Genomic DNA, 27,267 nt, shown 5'->3' with positions numbered 1-27,267 from the left:
GAAGCAAACGGAATAGCCAATGAGAAACAAGTACCAATTTTGCTAAGTCCATTGGATTTAAAGACATCCAGTTGACTGGTCCAACCAAACCAGCAGAAATGAGTTTTGCTGATATTGTCAAAGTAATGCAGGACCATTTGGAATCAAACCCATTGTTGATTGCAGAAAGCTTTAGGCATCATGAGTGGAATCAAGAGGAAGGGGAATCAATTTCAGCTTACATGGTTGAATTGAAGAAATTGTCTGATGATTGTAAGTTTGGTAATGAGCTTAATGATGCTTTGAGAGATTATTCCATTTGTGGAATTTGAAAAATAAAGCATTCAAAATTGGCTCTTGACTATAGCACAACTTACATTTAAAAGAGCCGTTGAAATCACTGTTTCAATGTAAACTATAGACATAGATACAACTGAGTTGCAGTCAGGAATGAAAGTGTGCATGAACTAAATTGCAGTATCTGGACGAAGGCCAGCCTGGCTGAACAAATTGTGTTATCCTTGTGGCTGGGGCTCACATACAACAGGCCAATGCAGATTTAGAGTTGAAATTTGCATAAAATACAAAAATGTATGACACATACAAAGAGCATGTCAGTCAGACAAAAAATGAACTGAACAAGGAAGACAAACGACTAAAAAGTTAAATTGCAGTTTCAAAAAGAGCACTAATTTGTATGCCGTTGATGAAAAACCTAATTATGATTAGAGTATTACAGGGTAACTTCGAAACTTACAAAGTGAACACTAGCAAGAGACAATCAATATGGCTTATAAAGAAGTAAATAGAAAATTAATTAAAATGGAATTAGTAACTGGGTCAGTTGTCAGTCTTTCCATAAAATGATTTTGCGAGGCATTTCAAAGATACTAAACTGAAGCCTGCAGATATCCAACAAAGAACTTACACTGGAGAAAAAATAACTTCTGTGGGAATGACATTTGTAGCAGTGAAAAGCAACAACTAACAAGCCACATTTGGCTTGTATGGTGTTAAAAAAAATGGCTAGCATTTTGGGGACGTAATTTGTTGAGGCAAGTACATCCTGATTGGAGATCCACTCACCATGCCACATCTCCTGCAATACAGTCAACTGCAAGCAAATTGAGGAAAGTACTGGATGATGCCATAATTGTCTCCATGCTGTACACCATGAACCGTTGCCCAATAGAGGACAAACAGGTGGTGGTGCTAACCTCTGTGCCTTTGGCTGGAAAGCATATTGGACCAAGGAAGGACCATGCTGTTCCAAGGAAGTGTGAAAGTGACGAAAGCTGTGGTCTGACTACAACAATTTTTGTAGGTAACTTATCTAAGAAAGCTTCTGATATGTTATTCAGACAGCTTCTTGCAAAATCTGGCTTAGTTTTAAGTTGTAAGAGAGTTCAAGGAGCTTCAGGAAAGTTGTAAGCATTTGGCTTCTGTGAGTATAAAGAACCAGGATCTACTCTGCGTGCACTAAGGTTATTGCATGAACTTCAAGTGGGAGACAAAAAGCTGCAAAAAGTAGATACAATGACTAAAGTCCTGCTGGATGAATGGAAGGCCCAAAAGAAAGGAGTTAATGGAGATACAAGAACAGAGGATTCATCAAATGATGTTCTGGAAGAGGAAACTAAGAGATCAAATAATAAATGGAGCAATAGAAGGATTAGTAAGAGAAAACTCCAGTAAACTGAATGCACCTTTCCAAGATCAAAATGCACAAACTAGAACAATGGGAAGGAGAAAAAAGGTTTTCAATTTGTCAGAACTACTTCCTGCAGTCTCAGAGTCAACTCCTACAATCACCATGGAGGAGACCCTAGCACCTGGGATTGTTACCACAGCCAGAAGTCTCACCTGCCAAGCAAAGTGACCTCCTTTGTTAGGAAAGATGTTACGTCACAAGAGTAAAAATCCTCCACAGTGATGAAATCTTCTGACCCATATGGGAAATTTAAAATGTACTATGCTGTGAATCTCTATATGGTAGTGAGTATAGTATTATATTATATTATTGTGGTGAACTACATATACCTGTCTGGATACTCCCCCTCTGACTGCTCCTGTGGCTCCTCCCACTGACCCCGGTATAAAGGCGATTGTGGACTCCGCCCCTGCCTCAGTCTCCAGGATGCAGTGTAGTGGTCAATTGCTGCTTGTCCTTTCTTCCAGCCAATAAAAGCCTATATCTCACCTCACGTCTCCAAGAGTTATTGATGGTGCATCAATTATGTAGCATAGCATTATATTGTATTATATAATTGACCATATAAATGTATGCAAGTTGAGACGCATTCTATATTGAGTTGGAATTTTTAGGTAAGTAGGGAGGAGTGTTGCGTGTTTAATACTTCACTAATCTAAATATAATGTTCGATTAAGCTTTCTTTGTTATTTATATGTAATTATTATATGTAAAATACGCAAATTGCACATGTCATGATGCTACCATGTGATACATGCATGCCTTGCTTAAAGTGAACAAAGTTAGACCTGCATTTTTGGACTGTCATGCCTACTTTAATGTTTTGAAGTTACAAAACATAACACACACCACCAGATTCAGGAACAGTTATTTACCTACAACCATAAAGTGAATGTTTTTATTGTTTCTATTGCATTTCTTTGTTTTACTGTGAATATCAAGTAGTATATGGTGACATATATGTACATAGATAGTAAATTTACTTTGAACTTTGAATGATTGCAGTAAAGCAGCTGCTCCTGAACTTGCAGCTAAGGGACCTCAGGCTGCAGTCCAGCCTGCTGATGGTAGCAGAGAAGATGGCATGTCCCAGATGGTGGTGGTGATAGATGATGATAAAGTCCCCTACATTAAGGCTCAAAAAGCTTTTCTAGCTCTCTAAGCAATGGAGTGTCCCTTTTGGAAGAGGACAGCGAGGCTTTGAGAGGAAGTGCGGCGGCAGCCATTTTCAAATTGTCCAATTGCATCTCAGATCGGAGTTCTGAGAGGCGGGTCTGTGCAGGCACGTGAGGAGGCCTGGGAAGGAGGGAAGATATAAAAAAGGAGAGACTGAGTGAGGTAGTTCTCTTTTGGAAGAGGACAGCGAGGCTTTGAGAAGAAGTACGCGGCGGCCATTTTCAAATTGTCCAATTGTGTCTCAGATCGGAGTTCTGAGAGGCGGGTCTGCGCAGGCGCATGAGGAGGCCTGGGAAGGAGGGAAGATATAAAAAGAACGCAGCCTTAAGAAGCGGGCAGCTTCGTTTGCAGGCAGCGGAGTGCACTGGGAGCAGAATGTAGGGGTTGGGCTCAAGGGCTTAGGCAGAAGAGGGCACAGTAGGCTTATCTTTTAGTTCTTGTTAATTTTCAGTTTTTCAGGAAGTATGAGTGTGAGGGCAGCTTGTTGTTCTCGGTGTCGGATGTGGGAGATCCTGGAGTCTCCAAGCCTCCCAGACGTCCACATCTGCACCAGGTACACCAAACTGCAGCTCCTGAGGGACCGAGTTAGGGATCTGGAGCTGCAGCTCGATGACCTTCGCCTGGTCAGGGAGAGTGAGGAGGTGATAGAGAGGAGTTACAGGCAGGTGGTCACTCCGGGGCCACGGGAGGCAGATAAGTGGGTCACGGTCAGGAAGGGGAAGAGGCAGGTACTAGAGAGTACCCCTGTAGCTCTACCGCTTGACAATAAGTACTCATGTTTGAGTACTGTTGGGGGGGACAGCCTTCCTGGTGGAAGTGACAGTGGCCGGGCCTCCGGCACAGAGGACGGCCCTGTAGCTCCGAAGGGTAGGGATAGAAGAAAGAGGACCATAGTAATAGGGGACTCGATAGTCAGGGGTTCAGACAGGCGGTTCTGTGGAGGTGATCGGGAGTCCCGGATGGTAATTCGCCTCCCTGGTGCCAGGGTTCGGGACATTTCTGATTGCGTCCAAGATATCCTGAAGTGGGAGGGTAAGGAGCCAGAGGTCGTGGTACATGTAGGTACCAATGACATAGGTAGGAAAGGGAAAGAGGTCCTGAAACGAGAGTATAGGGAGTTAGGAAGGCAGTTAAGAAGAAGGACCACAAAGGTAGTAATCTCGGGATTACTTCCTGTGCCACACGACAGTGAGAGTAGGAATAGAATTAGGTGGAGGATGAATGCGTGGCTGAGGGATTGGAGCAAGGGGCAGGGATTCAAGTTTCTGGATCATTGGGACCTCTTCTGGGGCAGGCGTGACCTGTTCAAGAAGGACGGGTTACACTTGAATCCTGGGGGGACCAATATCCTAGCAGGGAGGTTTGCTAGGGCTACAGGGCAGACTGTAGTAAGATAGGGGGGTGGGAATCAATTTGAGGAAACCATGGGAGAGGAGGATAGTTCACCAGTAGAGCAAGTAAATAGACAGTGTGTGAGGGAGGAAAGGCAGGTGATGGAGAAGGGATGCGCTCAGCCCGAAGATGTAGGGGAGAAGAAGGAAAAGGATAATAAATTTGAATGCATTCTTAGAGATGAGAAGAGAGGAGGGGGTGGAGAGTATCTTAAATGTATCTACTTTAATGCTAGGAGCATTGTAAGAAAGGTGGATGAGCTTAAAGTGTGGATTGATACCTGGAATTATGATTTTGTAGCTATTAGTAAAACATGGTTGCAGGAAGGGTATGACTGGCAACTAAATATTCCTGGATTTAGTTGCTTCAGGTGTGATAGAGTAGGAGGGGCCAGAGGAGGAGGTGTTGCATTGCTTGTCCGAGAAAATCTTATGGCGGTGCTTTGGAAGGATAGATTTGAGAGCTCCTCTAGGGAGGCTATTTAGGTGGAATTGAGGAATGGGAAGGGTGTAGTAACACTGATAGGAGTGTATTATAGGCCACCTAATGGGGAGCGTGAGTTGGAAGAGCAAATGTGTAAGGAGATAGCAGATATTTGTAGTAAACACAAGGTGGTGATTGTGGGAGATTTTAATTTTCCACACGTACATTGGGAAGCTCATTCTGTAAAATGGCTGGATGGTTTAGAGTTTGTGAAATGTGTGCAGGATAGTTTTTTGCAACAATACATAGAAGTACCGACTAGAGATGGGGCAGTGTTGGATCTCCTGTTAGGGAATGTGATAGGTCAGCTGACAGATGTATGTGTTGGGGAGCACTTCGGGTCCAGTGATCACAATAGCATTAGCTTCAATATAATTATGGAGAAGGAAAGGACTGGACCTAGAGTTGAGATTTTTGATTGGAGAAAGGCTAACTTTGAGGAGATGTGAAGGGATTTAGAGAGAGTGGATTGGATCAAGTTGTTTTATGGGAAGGATGTAATAGAGAAATAGAGGTCATTTAAGGGTGAAATTATGAGGGTACAGAATCTTTATGTTCCTGTTAGGTTGAAAGGAAAGGTTAAAAGTTTGAGAGAGCCATGGTTTTCAAGGGATATTGGAAACTTGGTTCGGAAAAAGACAGAGATCCACAATAGATATAGGCAGCATGGAGTAAATGAGGTGCTCGAGGAATATAAAGAATGTAAAAAGAAATTAGAAAAGCTAAAAGAAGATATGAGGTTGCTTTGGCAAGTAAGGTGAAAATAAATCCAAAGGGTTTCTACAGTTATATGAATAGCAAAAGGATAGTGAGGGATAAAATTGGCCCCTTAGAGAATCAGAGTGGTCAGCTATGTGTGGAGCTGAGGGAGATGGGAGAGATTTTGAATGATTTCTTCTCTTCGGTATTCACTAAGGAGAAGGATATTGAATTGTGTAAGGTGTGGGAAACAAGTAAGGAAGTTATGGAACCTATGACAATTAAAGAGGTGGAAGTACTGGTGCTTTTAAGAAATTTAAAATTGGATAAATCTCCGGATCCTGACAGGATATTCCCCAGGACCTTGAGGGAAGTTTGTGTAGAAATAGCAGGAGCTCTGACGGAGATCTTTAAGATGTCATTAGAAACGGGGATTGTGCCAGAGGATTGGCATATTGCTCATGTGGTTCCATTGTTTAAAAAGGGTTCTAGAAGTAAGCCTAGCAATTATAGACCTGTCAGTTTGACATCAGTGGTGGGTAAATTAATGGAAAGTATTCTTAGAGATAGTATTAATAATTATCTGGATAGACAGGATCTGATTAGGAGTAGCCAGCATGGATTTGTGCGTGGAAGGTCATGTTTGACAAACCTTATTGAATTTCTTGAAGAAGTTACGAGGAATGTTGACGAGGGTAAGGCAGTGGATGTAGTCTATATGGACTTCAGCAAAGCCTTTGACAAAGTTCCACATGGAAGGTTAGTTAAGAAGGTTCAGTCATTAGGTGTTAATGCTGGAGTAATAAAATGGATTCAACAGTGGCTAGATGGGAGATGCCAGAGAGTAGTGGTGGATAATTGTTTATCGGGATGGAGGCCGGTGACTAGCGGGGTGCCTCAGGGATCTGTTTTGGGCCCAATGTTGTTTGTAATATACATAAATTATCTGAATGATGGGGTGGTAAATTGGATTAGTAAGTATGCCGATGATACTAAGGTAGGAGGTGTTGTGGATAATGAGGTAGGTTTTCAAAGCTTGCAGGGAGATTTATGCCGGTTAGAAGAATGGGCTGAATGTTGGCAGATGGAGTTTAATGCTGAGAAGTGTGAGGTTCTACATTTTGGCAGGAATAATCCAAATAGAACATACAGGGTAAATGGTAGGGCATTGAGGAATGCAGAGGAACAGAGAGATCTAGGAATAACAGTGCATAGTTCCCTGAAGGTGGAGTCTCATGTAGATAGGGTGGTGAAGAAGGCTTTTGGAACGCTGGCCTTTATAAATCAAAGCATTGAGTACAGAAGTTGGAATGAATGTTAAAATTGTACAAGGCATTGGTAAGGCCAAATTTAGAATATTGTGTACAGTTCTGGTCACCGAATTATAGGAAAGATATCAATAAATTAAAGAGTGTGCAGAGACGATTTACTAGGATGTTACCTGGGTTTCAGCACTTAAGTTACAGAGAAAGGTTGAACAAGTTAGGTCTCTATTCATTGGAGCGTAGAAGGTTGAGGGGGGATTTGATCGAGGTATTTAAAATTTTGAGAGGGATAGATAGAGTTGACGTGAATAGGCTGTTCCCATTGAGGGTAGGGGAGATTCAATCAAGAGGACATGATTTGAGAGTTAGGGGGCAGAAGTTTAAGGGAGATGCGAGGAGTTATTTCTTTACTCAGAGAGTGATAGCTGTGTGGAATGAGCTTCCTGTAGAAGTAGTAGAGGCCAGTTCAGTTGTGTCATTTAAGGTAAAATTGGATAGGTATATGGACAGGAAAGGAGTGGAGGGTTATGGGCTGAGTGCGGGTAGGTGGGACTAGGTAAGATTAAGAGTTCGGCACGGACTAGGAGGGCCGAGATGGCCTGTTTCCATGCTGTGATTGTTATATGGTTGTATAGTTATATGGAGACTGCTAATATCTCTTGAACTTATTGAAGTTAAAGGTTATTAATAATGTAATATTTAAATTTCTTAAACTTTAAATAATTAAAACCACTAATGCAAATCTAATAAGTTAAAGGATGTAAATTACTTTGCACTTACCCTTTTCCCTAACTGTTGTTCCTGCCTGTTGAAATGAAAGGGCTCTCTGTTCTCCACAGATTAGACTTTGTGGAGGGTTCAGTGGAGGGTTCACACGCAGGAGAATTACTGCAAGATTTTGTGGCTTTGCACATTCCAAAACGGAAACATGGCTAAAAGACCACTGGCAGAGTGTTCTGTGTTGTAAGGAAGCAAGAGAAATTTGAAAAATTGAACTGCTCACTCTCTCCACTTCTGATCTCTCTATGAGGATTGGTATGTGTTCCTTCGTATTACCCTTCCGGAAGTCCACAAACAACTCTTTCGTCTTACTAACGTTGAGTGCCAGGTTGTTGCTGCGGCACTATTCCATTAGTTGGCATATCTCACTCCTGTATGCCCTCTCGTCACTACCTGAGATTCTACCAACAATGGTTGTATCATCAGCAAATTTATAGATTGTATGTGAGCAATGCCTAGCCACACAGTCATATGTATATAGAGAGTAGAGCAGTGGGCTAAGCACACACCCCTGAGGTGCACCAGTGTTGACCGACAGTGAGCAGGATATATTATCACCAATCCGCACAGATTGTGCTCTGTCACAGATTCTTTGTCACGTACTATACATTTACGTGTATTAGGAATTTGTTGTGCTGTGTTCGGCATGCCGCAAAAACATTTAACAATGATAAAGAATAGAGAAGTATATAAAAAAAGGATACTTTATATACTTTATATAAAGTGTTACAAACTCCGTAACTGGGTCACTTACCAGCAAAGATAGAGAGGTCCGTTGAAGTCTGATGGTACTATTTTTAACAGTATTTATTATTAAAAATACATAAAAATAATATCAATGCAAACATACAGATAATATACGTCAACACTAAATCTAAAAGTGCGGGTATAATAATAATCAATAAGAAATAAGCTCTATCGTTGTCTAGGGGATAATGAATTGTCAGATGAAAATATAAAAGTCACTCAGTTCATTCAGGCTGCAGCCTTTGGTTGGAGTCAAGAGAGAGATTTTTAGAAACTTGCCAGCTTTTCCTTTTTATGATTTCGATCCTTCGAGAGTTTCGTTGGTGTGGCCGGTCACTTGAAGCTTTTCCTTTAGCTAAAGTCATTCTTCCGTGGTAAGGCCCCAATCCCAGGCAAGGGAAGGACACGCATGAGCCGCCCAATGGCTGTCGCTATTAAACGCTGTCACGGGATTTCTAGCATTTCTCCTGGTGCGTCTGAAGGGGTTGTTCCCCAGACCCTCTTTTATCCTTACTCACAGGGTCTCAGTTGTCAATCAGGTTGGGATGATGCAATCCCTCAACCAGCCCACTCTGGTCATCCCCTGAGGGGCTTCAATGAATAGTACAGTACTCAATACACAATTCCGTCTCCAAGAGACAATGGGCGTTATCCATGGCTTTGTCTTGCTGAGGCCAGGACACATTCCAAAACCTTGAGGATTCTCTCTCATGAATTAATAGCGATCTTGCGATTCTCAAAAAGGAGGGGACGACTTTGTACCCTTCGGCCCCTCAGAGTTGTGGCACATTCGTAACAAAAGTATCCTTTTATATACCTGTATATATATACTTTATAGAAGGGTACTATAGGAAAAAGCAGGCTGCTGGGATGGTAGTGTCATTATATAATTTAGTGTCTATGTTTTTAATATTTTACTAAACTTTTATTGAGTTTTCATACAGCATAGAAACACCAAGGGACTCAATATGTAGTTTTTAGTAAACTCCACAGTCTGACACTCTAATCCCAAAGAAGCAATAAAAAAGGACTGAAGTTTTGATACCAATTGCCCTCTTTGGTAGACAGGTGAAATGCTAGCTGACATATACTGACATAAGGGATTGTACATCAGAAGCGGGCTATGGTCCTGGTGCAGGTCAACAGGAGTAGGCAGGTTAACTAGTTTAGCATGGACCAGATGGCTGAAGGGTGTGTTTCTGTGCTCTGCTTTTCATTGCAGTCACCACCCACCCTGAAAAATGTACATGCTGACAAACGTTATAGGGCTTGCAATGCGGTGCCTTAGAGAGCCGTCTACCAATCTGAGAACATGACAGGGTATTAACCACATTAAAGTAAGTCAAGAAATAAGCTGCAAGTTCTTTCCAATTGGAAATAAATTAATCCACCTACTGTATTTCATTGGCTTTCTCAAACTATGTTATGTCTAAATTTGGAGAAAATTAGAAGTGTTGTATTTGACCCTTCTATTAAATTTGAAAAAACATGGAGACCATTTATTCAATATTTTCATATGATGTAATTTGACCCTGTTCCAAACCCATTCATTTTTCTGTTTTTGATTATACATATGTTGAGAGGATCGGAGTTGGCGACACTGATGATTTTGTATTTTTTTAATAGATATCATAAACAGCCCATTATTCATTATTTTTCTTCCTTTTTTTCTCTTTATTAGTTATTAGGTTGTTAGATTAGTTTTTCTTAGGGTTAATTTTTTTTTTCTTTTTCTCCTTTCTGTTTTTTTTACATATATTATGATATACCTAGTTTTGCTTTGTTTATATGATATTTGTATCATTCATGATTTGGGAAGACTTAACTATATTGTAACAATTGCTTGTGTATCCTTTCATGTTCAGTTTAAATTTGTAAGTTTGTAATCCCACTATCTATGTATTAATCTTATCATGTTGATATTAATAATAATAATAATAATAATAATAATAATAATAATAATAATAATAATAATAATAATAATAATAATAATAATAATAATAAAAAGATTGAAAAAGAAAAGAAATAAGCTGCACACTTCATTTAGAACAGCTAGGTATACATATTAACAATAAGGTCAAAGTATAGCACATTGAGACAAAAACACAAAATGTAATTACATAACAATGTCATGGGACTGAGAGAGAAAGGAGGAGAGTGAGAGAGAAGTATATATACAGAATCATAGAAACATAGAAAACCTACAGCACAATACAGGCCCTTTGACCCACAATGCTATGCCGAACATATACTTACTTTAGAAGTTACCTAAGGTTACCCATAGCCCTCTATTTTCCTAAGCACCATGTACCTATCCAGGTGCCTCCACCACCATCGCCGGCAGCCCATTCCATGCACTCACCACTCTCTGCGTAAAAAACTTACCCCTGACATCTCTTCTGTACCTACTCCCCAGCACCTTAAACCTGTGTCCTCTTGTGGCAACTAATTCAGCCCTGGGAAGAAGCCTCTGACTATCTATAGGATTAATGCCTCTCGTCATCTTATCATCATAGTGGCAATCCCTTGAGGTCAAGGATTATGGTCTTCATTCTGTTGATCTATTTATGGGCTCTCAAGTCGCTTATGAGTCCAATCTTGGCTTTGAAAGTTCTTCCGCATTCAGGACAGGTAGTTCCAGATGGCAGATCGGGCTTTGGTTGTTGCTGCCTCTCTTTCCATTTTCTTCTCTTTTCTTCTAATTCTGCACAGCTGTTAGCTTCGAAAGTTGCTGTTCCTTCTCAGATGATGGTTTGCCAGAGTTTCCTGTCCTTGGCATTGGTTTCCCAATTGTTGATGTCGATGTTACATTTCTTCATGTTGGCTTTTAAGACATCTTTGATTCATCTTATACACCTCTATCAGGTCACCTCTGTCACTCCAAAGAGAAAAGACCAACTTCACTCAACCTATTCTCATAAGACATGCTCCCCAATCCAGGCAACATCCTTGTAAATCTCCTCTGTACCCTTTCGATAGTTTCCATATCCTTCCTGTAGTGAGGTGACCAGAACCGAGCACAGTACTCCAAGTGGGGTCTGACCAGGGTCCTATATAGCTGCAACATTACCTCTCGACTCCTAAATTCAATTCCACGATTGATGAAGGCCAAAACACCATATGCATTCTTAACTATACAGCCAACCTGCACAACAGCTTTGAGCGTCCAATAGACTTGGACCCCAAGATCACTCTGATCTTCCACACTGCTTAAGAGTCTTCCCATTAATACTATATGCTGCCATCATATTTGACCTACCAAAATGAACCACTTCACACTTACCTGGGTTGAACTCCATCTGACACTTCTAAGCCCAGTTTTGCATCCCATCGATGTCCCGCTGTAAACTCTGACAGCCCTCCACACTGTCCACAACACCCCCAACCTTTGTGTCATCAGCAAATTTACTAACACATCCCTCCACTTCCTCATCTAGGTCACTTACAAAAATCACGAAGAGAAGGAGTCTCAGAACAGATCCCTGAGGCACTCCACTGGTGACCGACCTCCATGCAGAATGTGACCCATCTACAACCACTCTTTGCCTTTTGTGGGCAAGCCAATTCTGGATCCACAAAGCAAGGACCCCTTGGATCCCATACCTTCTTGCTGTCTCAGTAAGCCTTGCATGGGGTACCTTATCAAGTGTGTTGCTGAAATCCATATACACTACATCTACTGTTCTACCATTATCAATGTGTTTAGTCACATCCTCAAAAAAATATATATATACTGTATAAACAACTACTATACTGACATACAAAGCAGAGTAAATTTTAAATTGGCCCTCCCATTCAGGCCTAAACATTTAATCGCTGTGGAGAATTTCTTACTCTTGTGGGATAACGTCTTTCTTAACAAGAGGGATCACTCTGCTTGACAGGTGAGACTTGTGGCTGTGAAACAATCTCAGGTTCTGGGTCCTCCTCTATGGTGCTTGTAGGAGTTGACTCTGGGACCGTAGGGAATGGTTCTGACAGATCTGGACCCCTTTCATCTCTAACAATTGACTCTGCTGATTCATGTGATGACATCACACCCAGTCTCCATTGTGTAGGAGATTGGTCTGTCCTTAATCTTTCCAAGTACCCACTTCTGATCACCTCTCTAGTCCTTTGCAAGGACTGCTTGTCCAAAAGTGAAATACTAAACCTCCTTCTTTGAGAATCTCTCAAGTTGTCAGAGCTGCTTGTCCTGCATACCTCTCCTGAGGAGATCCAAGCACAAACACAACTGATGAACAGTGAGTGGTGAGTCGTTGGTTGTGGAGTGTGCTGCTTTGTGATATGCAAGGAGGAATCAGGTGAGCTTCTGATTCAGTGTCAGTTTACGGTGTTAAGATAATAAGACCATATAAGACATAGGAGCAGAACTAAGCCATTCAGCCCATTGAGTCCATTCCACCATTTCATCATGGCTGATCGCAGATCCCATTCAACCCCATACACCTGCCCTCTCACATACCCCTTGATGCTCCGACCAATTAGGAATCTATCAATTTCTGCTTTAAATATACCCACAGATGTGGCCTCAAACGCGGTCTGTGGCAGAGCATTCCACAGATTCTCCACTCTTTGGCTAAGAATATTTCAGATTCAGATTCAATTCAAAAACTTTATTGTCATTCTAACAGTACATCAGGTCTGCAGGGCAGAATGAGACAGCATTCCCCAGGAGCAGCGCAATCATAACATAACAAATGCAACTCTAAATAATAAGCATAGTAATAAATAGTTAAACACAACAACCACATGTCAGTTAAAAACAAGTTATAAGTATCCAGTGCAAGTTAAAAGTGTCCAAAACAGAGTCAGGTAGAGCAGCTATTTAGCATTCTGACTGCCTGTGGGAGGAAGCTGTTCAGTAGCCTTGTGGTTTTAGTTTTGATGCTCCTGTAACGTTTACCTGATGGCAGAAGAACAAACAGTTCATGGAGAGGGTGTGAGGGGTTTTTAATGATGTACCGTGTCTTCTGGAGGCATCGACTCTGGAAGAGATCTTGGACAGAAGGTAGGGAGACACCAATAACCTTCTCTGCTCCCTAACCACCCTCTGCAAGGCTTTTTTGTGGGCAACACTGTGGTGAACGACATATACCTGTCTGGGCACGCCACCTGCTGACTGCTTCTGTGGCCCCTCCCACTGACCATGGCTCCTCCCACAGACCCCGGTATAAAGGCGATTGAGGCCTGATCCCTGCCCTCAGTCTCCAGGATGTAGTATGGTGGTCAACTACTGCTTGTTCCTTCTTCCAGTCAATAAAAGCCGATATCTCACCTTCATGTCGCAGAGAGAGTTATTGATGGTACTGTGGCGACCCACTTCTTAGTGCACTCGAACTGGCTCACAAATAGCCAGCACGCCGGCATAAAGGCCAGTCCCAAAAGGGCGCCAGGTCTGCTTCACCAACAAAGGGAAAAGCCTGCAGGGGATTGTGAGTATGTGCCCCTACAGCATCCGCGCCCAGGGAGGGCGGGATCAGGGAGGCTTTAAAGCAAGGCTGAGAAGTTCAAATAAAATCTTTCTTTAACTGCAGTTTACTGACTCCGTGTCATTATTTTAGCGCTGCGTGTAGCACACCGCTACAACTGGTGACCCCGACGGTCCAAACGATTTTTGGACTGGAGATGAACGATGCCGCATCTGTTCATGCGGTTTCGTTGAAACTGCCAAGCTTCTGGACACTGCGACCTCACCTATGGTTCCAGCAAGCAGAAGCCCAATTCCACGTTCGGCAGATAATCTCGGAGGACACACGTTACTACTACGTGGTGAGCTCCCTCGACCAGGACACAGCGGCCCAGGTTGAGGAATTCGTACAGTCTCCCCCAGCGGACGGCAAGTACACGGAATTCAAAGCCCTGCTTATAAGGACTTTCTGACTCTCACAGCGCGAGCGAGCTGCCTGTTTACTGCACCTGGATGGCTTGGGCGACAGACCTCCATCGGCTTTAATGAATGAGATTTTGTCTCTGGCGGACGGATACAAACCCTGCCTCATGTTTGAGCAGGCATTCCTGGAGCAGCTGCCCGAGGACATACGCCTGCTGCTGTCCGACACGGATTTCAGTGACCCCCGGAAGGTGGCAGCCCGGGTGGACTTGCTGTGGAACGCCAAGAAGGTGAGTGGGGCATCCGTTGCACAGATCACCAGGCCACGCTCCCAGCAGCAAACCAGACCAGGCCCGGCCTCAGAGCCCGCTAACCCCAGAGGTAGGGGTGAGGAGACCAACAAACAATGGTGCTTCTACCACCAGTGGTGGGGTGCAGAAGCCTGCCGCTGTAGCCCACCCTGCAAGTTCCTGGGAAACTCCAGGGCCAGCCGCCGCTGATGGCTATGGCGGCTGGCCATTGGGATAGTCTCCTGTATGTGTGGGACAAGAGGTCGGGATGCCGCTTTTTGGTCGTCACCGGTGCCGAGATCAATGCCTTGCCTCCGACGAGTTATGACACCCGCAACAGGGTACCGGGTCCCCCCCTGAGGGCCGTGAATGGCAGCACAGTAAGGACCTACGGCACCAGTATGGTGCAGCTGCAGTTCGGCTCCAGCCGGTTCACGTGGGACTTCACACTGGTCACCGTAGCCCAACCACTTCTGGGTGCAGATTTTTTGTGGGCTCACAGCCTACTGGTCGACCTGCCGAGGCAGAGACTGGTCCACGCCGAGACCTTTCAGACGTTCTCCCTGGGTGAAGCCCAGTTGCCAGCCCCGCACCTCAACTCCATCACGCTGTCGGACAACGACTTCACCAGAGTCCTGGTGGATTTCCCATCGGTTCTGGCACCGCAGTTCACGGCAGCCATGCCCCGACACGGCATACAGCACCACATCCCGACACAGGGACCACCCCTCCACGCCCGCGCTCGGCGGCTTCCCCCAGACAAGCTCCGACTGGCGATGGAGGAGTTCAAGAGGATGGAGGAATTGGGGATCATCCGGCGTTCCGACAGACCATTGGCCTCCCCCCTGCACATGGTGCCCAAAGCGACAGGGGGCTGGAGACCATGCGGCGACTACCGCAGGCTGAACGAGGCTACCACACCGGACCGCTACCCTGTGCCGCACATTCAGGACTTTGCAGCAAACCTGCATGGTGCACGGATCTTCTCCAAGGTAGACCTCGTCCGGGGATACCATCAAATCCCGATGCATCCGGACGACATCCCCAAAACGGCTCTCATCACCCCATTCGGCCTTTTCGAGTTCCTCTGCATGCCGTTCGGCCTGAAGAATGCCGCACAGATGTTCCAGCGATTAATGGACGCGGTGGGACGTGACCTGGACTTCGCATTCATCTATTTGGACGACATCCTCATAGCCAGCAGCTGTCGTCAGGAGCATCTGTCCCACCTCCGTCAACTCTTTGCCCGATTGAGTGAGTATGGTCTAACAATCAACCCGGCCAAATGCCAGTTCGGACTCAACGCCATTGACTTCCTGGGCCACAGGATTACTAAAGACTCCTCTGCCCGCTAAGGTAGACGCGGTCCGCCATTTCCCCCCGACCCACCACAATCAAAGGCCTTCAGGAATTCGTAGGTACGGTCAATTTCTACCACCGCTTCCTCCCTTCAGCTGCCCAAATCATGCGCCCTGATGTCGGGACCAGGCAAGGACATTACCTGGGACGAGGAGTCCGCTTCCACTTTCATTAAAACGAAAGAAGTCTTGGCAAACGCCGCAATGCTAGTGCACCCCAGAATGGATGTTGGGGGGAAAGAGGAGGTTTTCACGGTGGACCGACTCAAACCGGCCCATGTGGACCTGGCGCAACCGGTCAAGTTTCCGGCACTGCAGCACAGAGGCCGACCTCCCAAACAGGGTCCGGCCCAGACTGTGGACATTGGGGGGGTGTATCGCTGGTTCTGGGGGGGGTGGGGGGAGTTATGTGGCGACCCACTTCCTAGCACACTCAAACCGGCTCACAAATAGCCAGTGCGCCGGCATAAAGGCCAGTCCCAAAAGGGCGCCAAGTCTGCTTCACCAACAAAGGGAAAAGCCTGCGGGGGATTGTGAGTACGTGCCTCTACAGCATCCACGCCTGGGGAGGGCGGGATCACGGAGGCTTTAAAGTAAGGCTGTGAAGTTCGAATAAAATCTTTCTTTAACTGCAGTTTACCAACTCCGTGTCGTTATTTTAGCGCTGCGTGTAGCACACCGCTACAGTGCATCAATTTTATCGACTGGAAGTTTTAAAACATGGAAAGTATTTTACGTCCGGAAAAATTGGATTTGGACCCCCAAGACCCTGAAGCAGCTCTTGCTTTTGAACTCTGGCTTGCATGCTTCCACTCATACTTGGAGGAGGTTCGTGCAACTAAACCCGCTGTTATGCACAGAATTCTCCTCTCGAGGGTCACCCCGAAAGTTTACTCACTTATCAGAGACCTGTCGACCTATGAAGGGGCACTGGATGCCCTCAAAAGACAGTACCTGCGGCCGGTGAACACCGACTACGCAAGACATCGCTTAGCTACTCGCGACAGCAACCTGGAGAGTCGAGCGCCGAGTTTCTCCGAGCCCTACAGACACTCGTGCGAACTTGCAACTGCAAAACTCTCACGGCGGGACAGCATGCGGAGCTCCTTGTACAAGACGCCTTTGTTACAGGGATCAGGTCAGTGTACGTGCGCCAGTGGCTGCTGGAAAATACTGATCTTACCTTACGCTCGGTGATCGAGATGGCCGACACGCTGGAGGCTGCTCTGCACAACGCTGACGCTATCCAGCTGCGCGATCTGCCGCCGGTTCCATAGGCACCTCAGACCCTGCCACCGCCAGTTCCCAGGAGCAAATTCGTCAACGTTGCTGCCAGTCGCGATTCCACAAACTCCCCGAACCCGACCACAGCTGCTGCCAGTCGCAAGCCCACGCAGTGTTACTTCTGCGGACTCGAAAAGCACCCCCGAAAACGCTGCCCGGCCCCAGAAGCGACCTGTTCCAGCTGGGGGAAGAAGGGCCATTTCGCCAAGGTCTGTAAGTCTAAACCACGAGCAGGGTTGGGCAGCGCTTCGTGTAAGGCATGGGGGCCGCCATGTTGCCTGCCCGCCTCATGTGAGGCATGGAGGCCGCCATCTTGCATGCCCGGATGAGGGCGGCCATCTTTGTCAGCGCCAACGTGCCCCGCCACCGGGCACCAAGATGGCAGTTCAACTCTGGCCTCCGTAACCCTCGACCAAAGCGCCCCACGCCAGCTTGCAAGGTCAATGATGGACATCCTGGTGGAGGGGCACAGGACTAGCTGCCTGTTTGACATGGGCAGCACTGAGAGTTTTATTGACCCGGACACGGTGCAACGCTGCGGACTCGTGACACGGCCGGTAAGCCAGAGGGTCACCATGGCTTCTGGGTCGTATTCCACAGACATCCGGGTGGGTTGTGTAGCGACATTGGTGGTGCAGGGCACAGAATATCGGAACTTTGCGCTACTGGTCATGCCTAATCTGTGCGTACCTGTGCTATTGGGGCTGGACTTCCAGAGCCATCTCGAAAGTGTGACTATGGCATATGACGGGCCCCTCCCACCACTCACTGTCAGGAATCCTCAGTTTGGTGGGACTTCACCATATACCCCGCTACTGACCACACACACACACACACACACACACACACACACACACACACACACACACACACACACACACACACACACACACACACACACACACACACACACACACACACACACACACCGGCCCACACATCCCACCCTGCACCATGCCGACAGCTGCGCTACCGACACCAATTGCGGCCTCTCCACCCTCAAGATCCACCCCCACCACTGTTCGCCAACCTGACCCCCGACTGTAAACCTGTGGCAACCAAAAGCAGGAGGTACAGCGCGGGGGACAGGACCTTCATTCAGTCAGAGGTGCAGCGGCTGCTCAGGGAGGGGATCATTGAGCCAAGCACAAGTCCTTGGAGGGCCCAGGTGGTTGTTGTTCGGACTGGGCAGAAAAATAGGATGGTCGTGGACTATAGCCAGACCATCAATAGGTTCACGCAGCTTGATGCGTACCCCCTACCCCACATCGCGGATATGGTCAACCAGATAGCTCAGTACAAGGTGTACTCGACAATAGATCTGAAATCCGCTTATCACCAGCTCCCCATCCGCCCAGCGGACCGCCCCTACACCGCCTTCGAGGCGGGCGGCAGGCTCTATCACTTCCTGCGCGTCCCTTTCGGTGTCACGAATGGTGTCTCAGTCTTCCAGAGGGAAATGGACCGGATGGTGGACCAGTGCCAACTGAAGGCCACATTTCCCTATCTGGATAACATCACCATTTGTGGTCACGACTGGCCGGATCATGATGCCAATCTCCAATGATTTTTCCAAGTGGCCAAAGCCCTGAACCTTACTTATAACAGGGACAAGTGAGTGTTCAGAACCACCTGACTCACTATCCTTGGGTATGTCATGGAAAACGGGGTCATTGGCCCTGATCCCGAACGTATGCGCCCCCTGTTAGAACTCCCTCTTCCCACCACTCTCAAAGCCCTCAGACGGTACCTGGGTTTTTTTTCCTATTACACCCAATGGGTCCCCTATTACACAGACAAGGCCCGCCCCCTGGTCAAGTACACCACTTTTCCCCTCTCTGCCGAGGCCCGCGTGGCCTTCAGCTGCATTAAAGGGGACATTGCCAAAGCAACGATACATACGGTGGACGAGACCATTCCCTTCCAAGTAGAGAGTGACGCCTCCGATTTCGCGCTGGCTGCTACCCTCAATCAGGCAGGCAGGCTAATAGCATTCTTCTCTCGTACCCTCCAAGGCTCTGAAATTCGGCACTCCGCGGTGGAGAAAGAAGCCCAGGCCATAGTGGAAGCTATTAGGCACTGGAGGCACTATCTTGCCAGCAAAAGTTTCACCTTGCTGACTGACCAGCGCTCGGTTGCGTTCATGTTCAGCAACCAACAACGGGGCAAAATCAAAAATGATAAAATTTTGCGGTGGAGAATAGAACTCTCCACCTACAACTATGATATCCTGTACTGGCCTGGCAGACTCAATGAGCCCCCTGATGCCCTATCCCGGGGAGTGTGTGCCAGCACACAGCTTGACCAGCTATATGCCCTCCATGCACATCTTTGCCACCCGGGGGTCACCCGATTTTATCATTTCGTGAAAGCCCGGAACCTGCTGTACTCCCTTGAGGACATCAGGACGATGACCAGGGACTGCCAAGTCTGCGCTGAGTGCAAACCACACTTCTACCATCCTGAAAAGGCGCAACTTGTCAAGGCCACCCGCCCCTTTGAGCGACTGAGTGTTGACTTTAAGGGCCCCCTTCCCTCCACCGAACACAATGTCTACTCTCTCAACATTATCGACGAGTACTCGCGGTTTCCCTTTGCCATTGTTACGTATTCAGGCAACAATAAATATATGAGATCGGCAAGGGTTTCTTATAACAAACAACACGTTTATTAAACACAGAAAACAAACCCCCCAAAAGTAAACAAACACTACCATAACCGGAAACAGCTGCTGAGCGGCAGCCCAAACAGTTCTTAAAGTGATATTCCAAAACAGTTCTTTAAAGTGGTATTGCCAAAAGTTCGATATGCTCACAGTCCATTTAAAAGGAGAGACTTTATAAGATGATTTAAATTCTCTTTCACGTCGCTTGCTTCGATCCCCGACATCGAACTTCCCACGAAGAATTCACGAAACAGAACGGCTTAAAGGCACTGACCTTTCCTTCTCCACTACCTTCAATCCTTTCTAGGTAAACCTAGGGATTAGCACGAAGATAGTCAATGAAATCCTTCCAAATAAGGATCAAACAAAGGTTGCCCCCGTTTCACCGTAGAAAGCGATTCTCCTCGATCTTTAACTTCCAACTTCGAATCTTCACTCTCCTCCAATTGCGAACTAACAGAATCATAAAGAACCTGTTGCCAATAACCTTTTAAACTTTAGGCATTAAATAAAAACTTCATCCTTCAACTAAACTGCGTCATCACTTCAAACACGCAATGGCATGAAGTCAACCTGGCAAATCCAGCCACGAACTGCCCCTCCTCACAGGGTGGGGTCTACCTTTTATAACCTGTAAAAAAAACCCGTCACATGATCTCTACTGGCGGGAAAATGACGTCATTCCACCATCACAAGACCATCACCTCAAGTCCAGTACAGCTTCAATCCCAGTCACATGACAAGGGCTCCACTGTCATGTGTCACGAGTACGTAACGCCATCCCCTGCCCCGACACCACTACCACATCCGTCATAAAAGCCCTGCGCCAGCTCTTCCCTCTGTTCGGATATCCCTACTATATCCACAGTGATAGAGGGTCCTCCTTTATGAGTGATGAGCTGCGCCAGTACCTGCTGGCTAGGGGTATTGCTACTAGACGGACCACGAGTTATAATCCCCGGGGAAATGGACAGGTGGAGAGGGAGAATGCCACAGTGTGGAAGGCCACACTTTTAGCCCTTAAGTCAAAAGGGTTGCCGGTCTCTCAATGGCAGGAGGTCCTCCCTGAGGCACTCCACTCTATCCGCTCCCTGTTATGTACGTCCACCAATGCCACCCCTCACAAGCACCTATTCTCTTTTCCCTGGAAGTCTGCCACTGGGACCACCCTACCAGTTTGGCTGATGTCCCCAGGGCCAGTGCTGCTCCAGAAACATGTGAGGAGTAATAAATACACCCAGCTGGTTGAGAGGGTTCACCTTCTACATGCGAACCCCCAGTATGCCTACGTGGTCTTACCTGATGGGCAGGAGGACACGTCTCCGTTCGCGACCTGGTGCCCGTAGGAGCAGCAGACCACTACCCCGAACACTCCCCGGTAACTATGAACCCTGTACCCGAGGTGACACCGCGCACACCAGGCCCTACACAGACTCCTCACGACACTCCTATACCGGGCGTCTCGTATGCATATATACCAGGTGCCTCGCACACGCGTGAGGGATCACTGACACCTAGTGGGCTGACACCTCCAGTTAGGCCGGAACCAGCACAACCTCCGGCTCCTGTGCAATCACCACCACCACCGCCATTTGTGCAATCACAGCCGGTGCTACGTAGATCGCAGCGACAGATTCGACCACCTGATAGACTTAACCTATAAATATACTTGTAAGAAACTTCACCCCATGGGGACTCTCATTTAAAACAAAGGGGGGGGGGTGAATGCGGTGAACTGCATATATCTGTCTGGACACACCCCCTGCTGACTGCTCCTGTGGCCCCTCCCACAGACCCCGGTATAAAGGCGATTGAGGTCTGAGCCCGGCCTCTCAGTCTCCAGGATGTAGTATGGTGGTCAACCACTGCTTGTTCCTTCTTCCAGTCAATAAAAGCCGATATCTCGCCTTCACGTCTCAGAGAGAGTTATTGATGGTGCATCAAACACTGCAGCTGGAGTACCAGGTTGTGAAGCAAAAGGTCAACACACTCTCAACCACTCCTCTGTAGAATGTAGTTAAGATGTTAGTGAGGAGTGATGCTTGTTTAAGCTTCCTCAGAAAGTGCAATCTCTGCTGGGCCTGTTTCACAATCCCAGTGGTGTTCCTGGACCATGTGAGATTGTCCGAGATCTGCACCCAAAGGAACTTGATGTTTTCCACTCTCTCCACTGTGGAGCCACTGATGCTGAGGGGTGTGTGCTCAGGCTGAGACCATCTGAAATCGACGATCATCTCCTTAGTTTTGGTGATATTAAGCATCAAGTTGTTGTCACTGCACCAGCTCTCTAGGTGTTTGACCTCCTCCCTGTACATTGCTTCATCATTTTTGCTGATGAGCTCCTCCAAGTCAAGTCAACTTTTATTGTCATTTCGACCATAACAGTGCATAGTAAAAATGAGACAATGTTTTTCAGGACCATGGTTTACATGACACAGTACAAAAACTAGACTGAACTACATAATAAAAAGAAACACAGAGAAAGCTATACTAGACTACAGGCCTACACTGGGCTGCATAAAGTGCACAAAACAGTGCAATATTACAATAAATAATAAAAAGGACAGTTGGGCAAGGTGTCAGTCCAGGCTTCAGGTATTGAGGAGTCTGATAGCTTGGGGGAAGAAACTGTTACATAGTCTGGTCGTAAGAGCCCGAATGCTTCGGAGCCTTTTCCCGGACGGCAGGAGGGAGAAGAGATTGTATGAGGGTGCGTGGGGTCCTTCATAATGCTGTTTGCTTTGCGGATGCAGCGTGTAGTGTAAATGTCCGTGATGGCGGGAAGAGAGACCCTGATGATCCTCTCAGCTGACCTCACTATCCGCTGCAGGGTCTTGCGATCCGAGATGGTGCAATATCCGAACCAGGCAGTGATGCAGTTGCTCAGGATGCTTTCAATACAACCCCTGTAGAATGTGATGGCTCGGGACAGTTTGGCCTTTGCTGTTGTTAAAGCTGCCTTGTTGCCTGCTCTGAAGGCAGAGTCCTGGGTCCTCAGCAGCGCACGCACCTTTGCGGTCATCCATGGCTTCTGGTTAGCGCATATAGTGATGGTCTTGGACAGAGTAACATCATCAATGCACTTGCTGATGTAGCTGGTCACTGATGCCGTGTACTCCTCTAAGTTGGTAGAGTCGCCATCGGTTGCAGCCTCCCTGAACATGTGCCAGTCAGTGTGCTCAAAGCAGTCTTGAAGAGCAGAGATGGCTCCTGCTGACCAGGTTTTCACCTGCTTCTGAACTGGTCTGGAGCGCCTGACCAGCGGTCTGTATACTGGGATTAGCATAACAGAGATGTGGTCTGAGTAACCGAGGTGGGGGCGGGGCTCTGCCCGGTACGCGTCGGGAATGTTTGTGTAAACCAGGTCCAATGCGTTCTCATCCCTCGTTGCAAAGTCCACATACTGATGGAATTTGGGGAGCACTGACTTAAGGTTCGTGTGGTTAAAATCACCGGCGACAATAAACAGACCATCAGGGTGTGCGTTCTGCAGTTCGCTAATAGCCCCGTACAGTGCACAGAGCACCTCTTAGCATTAGCACTGGGGGGAATGTAGACACTGAATATAAGGACAGAGGTGAATTCCCGTGGCAAATAAAATGGTCTGCATCGAACTGCCACAAACTCCACTAACGATGAGCAGTGTCTGGAAACCAGCACAGAGTTCGTACATCATTCCGTGTCAATGTAAACACAGACACCGCCACCGCGGACCTTACCGGAGACAGCTGCATCTCTGTCCGAACGAAACAAAGCTAGCCCGTCTAGCTGAATGGTAGCGTCCGAAATCCCATCAGTTAGCCACGTCTCTGTGAAGACAAACACGGAGTAAACTCTGTATTCCCACCGAGTATTACGTTGGAGTCCGATGTAGTCCATTTTATTGTCCAGGGAGCGGACATTGGAGAGCAGAGTGGACGGGAGAGCCGGCCGGCTAGGGTTTGCTTTTAGCCTGGCACGGACCCCTGCCCGTTTGCCTCGCTTCTGCTTCCTCGCACATCGCTCTCGACGTCTCCATCTCTGGCTCCCAACATCAGGCAAGTCTGAGGATTGTAGGCCCATTCCCTTCAGCAAGCCAACGTCGCGTAATTCAGCCAGCAGATCTTTGTGAAGGTTTGTTGTTGGGTGATCTCTGTATTGTAGTAGTATCTGGCGATGGTGGATAGCCGCTCTGTTATCCATGTGCCCTAATCGAAAATTGTGTATCAAACTTAAAATAGAAAATTAAATTAAAGTAAAACCAGGTCTGAAAGGCCACTGCTGCTGTGCCGTGCCGCCTCATGGGATTAGTGATACCAGTGTGGTATCATCAGCAAATTTAATGATCAGGTTCTCCTTGAATCTGGCTGCACAGTCATGTGTTAGCAGTGTAAACAGAATGGACTAAGCACACAGCCTTGTGGGGATCCAGTGCTCGGTGTAATGGAGTCAGAGATGTTCCTGCCAACACGGACTGACTGTGGTTTCTCTGTCAAGAAATCCAGAATCCAGCGACACATGGCAGTGTTAAGGCCAAGCAGCAACAGTTTCTCCGCTAGTCTCTGCGGGATGATGGTATTGAACACTGAACTGAAATCAATGTACAGGATTCTGGCATAAGTGTCTATATTGTCCAAGTGAGAGAGAACTGTGTGCAGTGTGGTGGATATTGCGTCCTCCGTGGAGAGATTTGGACGATAAGCAAACTGTAGAGGATCCAGCGATGAGGGGAGGCTGGCCGTGATATGAGGCTTGATAAGCCGTTCAAAACATTTCATCACTATGGGGGTCAGAGCAACGGGACGGTAATCTTTCAGAAAGGCTATAACTGATTTCTTTGCTACAGGGATGGTTGTGGAGGTTTTGAAGCATCTGGGGACAATGGCTTGACTAAGTGTGGTGAACTACATATACCTGTCTGGACATGCCCCCTGCTGACTGCTCCTGTGGCTCCTCCCATAGACCCCGGTATAAAGGCGATTGAGGCCTGAGCCCGGACTCTTAGTCTCCAGGATGTAGTATGGTGGTCACTCACTGCTTGTTCCTTCTTCCAGTCAATAAAAGCCGATATCTCGCCTTACGTCTCAGAGTGAGTTATTGATGGTGCATCACTAAGGAAAATGTTGAAAATGTCTGTCAGGACATCTGCTAATACATCAGCACATTCCTTGAGCACACACCCAGGGATGTTATCGGGACTTCCTGCTCTTCGTGGGTTAACCCTGGCAAGGGTCCTCCGTGTTTGCTCTGAATCAATGATTGGAGCTGGCTGGTCAGATCGTAAGAAGGGACTGGCTCTCCCCCTTGCTGTAGTGTTTGATGCTTTGAAGCATGCAAAGAATTTGTTAAGCCTGTTAGGAAGAGAAGCATCACTGTCATCAGTTTTCTGCCTGATCTTGTAGTCTGTCAGAGCTTTAATTCCCTGCCACATCCGTCTGCTGTCACCTGTTTCTTCTTTACTTCTGTTCTAAAAGGTCTTCCCTCAATTTTGAGGATGTGCCCTCTAGTTCTGGACACCCCCACCGGAGGAATCATCCTTTCCACATTCACCATATCTCGTCTTTTCAACATTCAGTAGGTTTTAATGAGATCTCCACACATTCTTCTTAATTCCAGTGAGTACAGGCACAAAGTTGCCAAATGCTCCTTGTTATGTTAACCCCTTCATTCCTAAAAACATCCTCGTGAACCTCCTGTTGACTCTCTCCAATGACAACACATCCTTTCTGAGATAGGGAGTCCCAAACTATTGACAATACTCCAAGTGTGGCCTGACTACAACTTCAGAATTATCTCTTTGTTTTTATATTCAATTCCCTTTGAAATAACATTGCATTTGCCTTCTCACTACAGAGTCAGCCTGTGAATTAATACTAACCATATAAACATATAACAATTACAGCACGGAAACAGGCCATCTCGGCCTTTCTAGACTGTGCCGACACTTACACTCACCTAGTCCCTTTGGCCCACACTCAGCCCATAACCCTCTATTCCTTTCCTGTCCATATACCTATCCAATTTTACTTTAAATGACAATACCGAACCTGCCTCTACCACTTCTACTGGAAGCTCATTCCACACATTTACCACTCTCTGAGTAAAGAAATTCCCCCTCATGTTATCCTTAAACTTTTTCCTCCTAACTCTCAAATCATGTCCTCTTGTTTGAATCTCCACTACTCTCAATGGAAAAAGCCTATCCACGTCAACTCGATCTATCCCACTCATTATTTTAAATAACTCTATCAAGTCCCCCCTCAGCCTTCTAGGCTCCAATGAATAGAGACCTAACTTGTTCAACCTTTCTCTGTAACTTAAGTGCTGAAACCCAGGTAACATCCTAGTAAATCGTCTCTGCACTCTCTCTAATTTATTGATATCTTTCCTATAATTCGGTGACCAGAACTGTATACAATACTCCAAATTCGGCCTTACCAATGCCTTGTACAATTTTAACATTACATCCCAACTCTTATACTCAATGCTCTGATTTATAAAGGCCAGCATACCAAAAGCTTTCTTCATCACCCAATCCACATGAGATTCCACCTTCAGGGAACTATGCACCATTATTCCTAGATCACTCAGCTCTACTGCATTCCTCAATACCCTACCATTTACCATGTATGTCCTATTTGGATTATTCCTAACAAAATGTAGCACCTCACACTTATCAGCATTAAACTCCATCTGCCGTCATTCAGCCCACTCTTCTAACTGGCCTAAATCTCTCTGCAAGCTTTGAAAACCTACTTCATTATCCACAACCAATCCTACCTTAGTATCATCTACATACTTACTAATCCAATTTACCACCCCATCATCCAGATCATTAGTGAATATAACAAACAACATTGGACCCAATACAGAACCCTGAGGCACACCACTAGTCACCAGCCTCCAACCTGAAAAACAGTTATTCACCACTACTCTCTGGCATCTCCCATCTAGCCACTGTTGAATCCATTTTACTACTTCAATATTAATAGCTAATGATTGATCCTTCCTAACTAACCTTCCATGTGGAACCTTGTCAAAGTAGCCTTACTGAAGTTCATATAGACAACATCCATTGCTTTACCCCCCTCAACTTCCCTCGTAACCTCTTCAAAAAATTCAATAAGATTTGTCAAACAAGACCTTCCACGCACAAATCCATGTTGACTTTTTCTAATTAGACCCTGTCTATCCAGATAATTATATATACCATCTCTAAGAATACTTTCCATTAGTTTACCCACCACTGACATCAAACTGACAGGCCTATAATTGCTAGGTTTACTCTTAGAACCCTTTTTAAACAATGGAACCACATGAGCAATACGCCAGTTTTCCAACACCATCCCCATTTCTAATGACATTTGAAATATTTCTGTCAAAGCCCCTGCTATTTCCACACCAACTTCCTCAAGGTCCAAGGGAATATCCTGTCAGGATCCGGAGATTTATCCACTTTTATATTCCTTAAAAGTATCAGTACTTCCTCCTCTTTAATCATCATAGTTTCTATAACTTCCCTACTTGTTTCCCTTACCTTTCACAATTCAATATTCTTCTCCTTAGTGAATCCCAAAGAAAAGAAATTGTTCAAAATCTCCCCCATCTCTTTCGGCTCCACACATA

This window comes from Hypanus sabinus, chromosome 1 (genome assembly GCF_030144855.1).
Source record: "Hypanus sabinus isolate sHypSab1 chromosome 1, sHypSab1.hap1, whole genome shotgun sequence".
Lineage (NCBI taxonomy): Eukaryota > Metazoa > Chordata > Chondrichthyes > Myliobatiformes > Dasyatidae > Hypanus > Hypanus sabinus.
This window is presented reverse-complemented; position numbering follows the sequence as displayed.